Below are 6,492 nucleotides of genomic sequence, written 5' to 3' on the forward strand. Positions count from 1 at the left end.
AAGTTTCGTTAATGTGGATTTGCTTAAAAAAAAAAAAAAAATAAAAAAAAATTTTGGGGACAAGCAAGAAAAGTTATTGTTGGTTTATTTGGTTTAAAGGGATGACCAATAAAGGTTAATTTTTACCAGAAGAAGAGCTTATGCATTGTTTACATTTATTTATAAGTTATTTTAATCCCTGTAAGAAAATGCAAAGATATCTGGGGGCTGTGCTTTCATTTTAATAAGTGTATGTTCTAAATTAAATAAAATGCCCGTCTCTGATTAAAAATATACTGATATACACGAGACTGAAGTAAAACAACTCCATGTAATACAGTCCTACACACAACCTAGGTTTGAGCTAAATCTAGCCAGATATTGGGTGGGGTTGCTCGGTTGAACGTTCCGGAATTGAATTCTGTCAAACCCAAAAATAGTGAAAAAGAGAGAGAGAGAGAGAGAGAGGGGGGGGGGGGGGTTAACGTCCACTCGACACAAACTAGGTCATTTCGGGACTAACATATGGTTTTAATTTTATTTCAATAATTCGCTTGCGCGTAGGGGTCTTTAGCAGTGGGAGGAAACCGGAGGACCCGGAGAAAACCCACGAGGTTGGACAGGCGACCCTACTCCTTGTCACGTACGACCGGGGATTTGAAACCACGCCAGTGCTAACCATTCGGCCCATACACGCCCCCCCCCCAAAAAAAAAATAGTGACAATCTAGTGAAAATGGGGATTTGGGGCTAGTTCAACCAACCATGACCGCTGAAACATACTCACACCACATCGGGACTGTCAAAACTGTGGCACTACGGAATTCCGCGTCACACGATTGCAATTCTGTCAATTCGGAACGTTCCGGATTGACAATCGAGCATCCCCAATAACTATCTAGTGTAAATTGTTAATTTCATCAACTTCCAATAATAACTGTCTAGTGTTAACTGTTACTGTCACCAACTGTCACTTATAATAACTGGCAACAACCAGCCAACTATGATATTTGGCAGCATTTACGCAACTGTGTGACCTTATAAAAGAAATTAAATGTAATGGGGTTTAACGTATAGCAGTGTGCTATAAGGGAAATTTGGCCCGGACAGCGGCACTACGGCCTACACTGATATCGAAATCCAACTGCCAAGGGATCTTTTACGTTTACGCCAATGTGTACACGGGACCTCTGTTTTTCGTCCCATTCGAAAGACTATACTTTGTCCCTTGTCAGATCCTCTGTCCGACATCACTGACAAGGGGGAACCACAACGGAAATCCCGATTAATTCCCTCAGCCAACAACGGGATCGAACACGGAGCCCCCAGTTTAGCGAGTCAACTTCTTACTCACTGAGACACCGCGTCTCCCCAAACCGAACAAAAGCGTGTCTCCTTTTTGCTGTAATGTGATCATTAATGAGGCTAATTATAAAATAATGGCGTCCTTTATGACGTAATTAAATAAAAACAAACTATAGGTGTCTGATATACATACAGCGCCAGATCAAATTATACAGAAATACTTTGAAGGTTTTTTTATTGACAGCTTCATTATAGTTAAAGAGACGGTTTGGCATGTCTTTGGTTTAATTAGCTATCATCTCACTGGTTTATTGGTCAGTGAGTATGGCGCTGGCTAACTAACTAGGAGATTGTGGGTTCGATCCCGTTACTTGCCCGTTTTCCAGTCTGGTTTTCCTTTATTGGTTGCATGATGGAAACTGGCACGGAAAAAAGCGTAAGACGAAAAAACGAGCTTAGTGGGCCAACGTCGTGGCCATTCTACACACAAATATCCAGGGAATTAGTATACTGTTTTGTTCAGCGGATCTACTCAGGTTTACATGGGGGTCAGGGTGGCTAAGTGGGTAAGACGCTGGCTCGCTAGTCTGGAGGTCGGGTGTTCGATCTATGCATTGGCCGAGAAAGTTCATCCAAATTTTCCGGCAGCTGCCTAGTCGTTCGGATGGGACCAAAAACCGAGGTCCCGTGTACACATTGGCGTGCACGTAAAAGATCCCTTGAAAGTTGGAATTCGATATAAGAGTAGGCCGTAGTGCCGCTGCCCGGGCAAAATTTCCCTCATAGCACACTGTATGGCGGAGCAGAACAGTAGGACGTGAAACCCCATTTCATTTCATTCATTTCATTTCAGGTTTACATCTGTTATATACAAAAAAAACTAATTAAACCATTTCAATTTCCTTAAATGAAAACAGAAAATATATTTCTCAAAATTCTCGAAATATACTTAGTGTTTTCGACTAAAATCATCGATTTAGGACTTAAAATGTCGGTTAACTACCTTAATGTCTGTTCCTAATTGGTATGCACGGTGTATGCCCACTGGCTCAAGGTCAAGTATAGTGTAAAAACAAACTTGTCGGCAGGTTCTAATATCGATCCAAAAATCCATTTTATTTAATAGATTTTTTTATTTACCAAACATGTCCCTTTAAGCAGCTGTACGACATGTTTTAAATTAGTATAATGATAAATAATCTCAACGTCAAGGTTAAACAAAGACAACTGAAGGTCATTTAAGGTGAAGCTGCGTTTGATGTTATAATGAGTTTTAATTCCCATTACAATAGATAATTGTGTTTACCAGACGGGGTTAGGATAATAATAAACTCTATTATATATACAGCGTTCAGGAGGGTATACAATCATTGACCTCATATCAATCTTAAAAAAGATATTACAACAAACAGGAGGATATACAGTCATTGACCAGTCTTAAATAGACATTAAAACAACGAGGGGGGGGGGGGGAGCATAGCCTACAATCATGGGCGTCATGTTTGCTCTGAATTTGTGCTCGTACATCATTTTTGTACTTGTTTTTTATACTTTATATATTGTATGCTATCCTCATTGGACGTTTTGATGCTATTCTATTCTATTCTATTCTATTCCGGAGACGTTCTGGTGACCTTGAGATAGTTCACGATTGTCAGATCCGATGTTAGCCGAGGCAGCTCGTCCGTCGATCGAAGGTCTGACAAGGAAAGGGCGTCTAGTATTTAAAGAACACAGTCTAGAAACATTTTCCAAAACCATTAATTCGCCCGGTTATATATAAAATGCAGAATATAGAACGAAAGAAAACAAACGAAAAACGAATTGAAAAACTTCTGATTTTGATATTTCTTTCCAGATAAATACAATTAATGAGGTTCGGTGGCATTAAATGGAAATTGCCAGATATTGCCATTGGACCAACTATAGGTGCAATATTGTAGAGGACGTACTTGTCTTGTGCGAAGCTACATCTGATATGCTCTTCATGGCTTTGCGCAAGTAAAAATAGCTTCAAATGCAAAATTTTCAACACATATCAAAGTTTGCATGGAAATAAGTAATTATGTTACAAATAGTGAAGAGTGGAACACTGAAATCATAAACTTATCTTACCGAACAGTTTTTCTATATTTTCTATATTTTCGAGTTGAAGTGAAATCACGTGCGTGTTCTGATTCTGGTTCGGCGGGCATTTTAAAAACGACAGAAATTTCGTGTAACCGTTGGGTTTCATTAAATTTATGAATGTACATGGTAAGGTTTCACCTTTATTTTAATGGGAAGTGGTTTATTATATGTTAAGCTATGTGTAGTACAGTTTGGAAGTTACAGGCCAGTAACTTTTTAAAAGGAAGCCCACCCTTTGAACAATCCACTACTGTGGCTGGAGCAAAACGGATGAAATCAGTAGTAGGGTAAAACTACATCCGAAAATGACAGGTTGTAGCGATTTATATGAAACTGATTACGATTCCAGCTTGGTTTTCATATGTCACGATTGTCAAGCGGCCATGGCAAGGGAAGAGACTAGTCGTTCGGACGTAAAAGAACTCATGATGACAGTTTGAATTCGAAGAGTAGATGGATACGTCGGTGCTCGGGCGAAATTCCCCTTAAAGCACACCCGGCCCGCATTGTGTAAATCAGTTTCCGGTTGTTGCAGAAAAGTAGGACGTTAAACCCCATTTCATATTATATAAATATTTACCGTGACGTTTTCAATGAAATTGTACGTCATTAGTTAAACATACATTATGCAAGAGCTAAATCTGTCTATTGCAGGTCTTTCTTTAGGCCAGAAATGTTATCTAAATTATTAATTAGATATTAATTAACCTATCCAGACCTTAATCAACTCTCGAAGGCATCCCTAGCCTGCGATCTTTAGTGGATTATGAGCCGATTTACTGCATAACTTTCCTTCACGATTTAACGATTAAATGGATAATCGATACTATGCTGTTTGTCATACTGACTTTAGTAATGATGATCAAGGCTAGGCGGAAATTTCATTCGCTTAATTCTCGGTTCATAGTGGATCAATTTGATTGAAATGTTCAGCAAATTGCCTTTACAATATCTAGTTTTAACTATTATAGTGAGAACTGCCAACTCGTTATCTAATCTCCCATAATGTATGTTTAACTGGTCAACTAGTCACAAGTGATTATTAAAACATGTTGTTAATTATATCATAGTTTATTTTAAAACAATTCAAATTTAAATATAAATATAATTTGTCCGGGTCCAGGAATGTTGGCCTTTATTTTATAATTAAAATAACAGGTGTATTCTAATATAAACAATCATCATAAATACACGTAGTCCAAACTTAGTTGATGTGAAGGTTAGGTTACATATGATATATATATAATAAGGTTTGATGTTGGTCACATCTATTTCAGAAGGCCATCTGCAGTTTTCCCCAGGGTAATGAGATGTAAAGAGGGGCAGGGCACGTAATTGTTCCCGATCAATGTGGGTTAGGGTTAGGGTAAGGCTTAGGGTTCGTAAATTTGGTTCGTGATATTTCCTAGTTTTATTAAAAATACCTGCAATATATTAGATTAATATACAAAGTTGGTTTCGCTGGGGTTTTTTTTTTGGTGTTGGTGGTGCTGATGGTCTTCCTTCGGTACTGCTTGTGGTATTCTAGTATTTAGGTTTCTGAAGAGAAAAGAATAAATTTGAGCCTCTCGGATGAGAGCTAGTGTGTTTCCTACTAAGGATTGTATTTTTTAAATATGAGTTTTTTTCCACTATCCCGGGGTTAGGGCTAGAGATTCTTATAACTAGTTGATTTTATTTACTAAGGGGTTAGGGCTAGGGTTTGATATTTTCTTTGCTTAGGGTTAGGGTGAGGGCTGGTGTTATTTAGTCTAATTTAGTGCGCAGTAGGATGTCGTTTAGATTTTCATTTTTAGAATATGCAATTATAAGTTTCTGTGTGAAGATTTTCGGGTGATTTTATTGGTGTCCTACTTTTCTGCACTGGCTGGGTTAATGAAAAAATAGGCTTATGCTATACAGTGTGCTGTGGGGAAATATTATTCGAATTTCAACTGTTCTTTTACGTGTATGCCAATGTGTGGACGAGCACGCTGTATTATAAAGTCTGCCATTGAGTCAACTGGCGTGGTTTCGATTCCCCGGTTGTACGTGACAAGGAGTAGGGTCGCCTGTCCAACCTCGTGGGTTTTCTCCGGGTCCTCCGGTTTCCTCCCACTGCTAAAGACTCCTACGCGCAAGCGAATTATGGAAATAAAATTGAACTATATGTTAGTCCCGAAAGGACCTAGTTTGTGTCGAGTGGACGTTTAACCCCCATCTCTCTCTCTCTCTCTCTCTCTCTCTCTCTCTCTCTCTCAATGATTGTAATTTCTCAGGCCTAGAACTTTTCAGTCGGCCCTCGTAAGAAATTTTCGACAATGAAATTAATTGGCATACACAGTTTGCGACACCGAAGAGAATTTACGTGACACTCCTATCCGTCCTTTTGTTGATATGAATGGAGGTATTTCTTTCTGAAGACATAAACATATTACAATAGAGTACTATTTATAACGGCCTTATATAAAATATGTATTTTGCAATAGGTCTTGGCAGTAATTCATAAATTTATTATAAATGAAATGAAATGGGGTTTAACCTCCTACTGTTCTGCTCCGACTGGGCTAATGAAGACGGGCATACGCCATACAGTCTGCTATGAGGGAAATTTCCCCGTATAGCGGCATTACGGCCTACTCTTATATCGAATTCCAACAGTCAAGGGATGAATACAACACGTACAGTCTTGACAGATGTGCAAGTTTCATGACAGATTAAGGCAGATTACGTAAATGCCTTAATCCGGCTCAGTTCGTGTCCCTTATCTACCAAGATCCACTCCTGTATTGACTATATATATTGTGGGCGTATGACCTTCGGTTGATGCAAGAAGATAAATACTTTACTGCATGTCATCGGGTTTATATAACAACTAAATTATTTACTCGGCGTTAAAAAATATATCAACTAACGACATTTCCGAATGTTCTAGAATGTTAAAATATTACTCCTAATATAGCCATTTACACTTATAAAATATTAATCCTATATAATATAGTCATTTACAATTTTAAAAGAACTGTGCCACAAAAACACAATATAACAAGAAGCGATTAAAACCCAACCCGTATCGTTGTATCACCACGTGTGTGTGTGT

The sequence above is a fragment of the Patella vulgata genome, chromosome 5 (genome assembly GCF_932274485.2).
Source record: "Patella vulgata chromosome 5, xgPatVulg1.2, whole genome shotgun sequence".
Taxonomy (NCBI): domain Eukaryota; kingdom Metazoa; phylum Mollusca; class Gastropoda; family Patellidae; genus Patella; species Patella vulgata.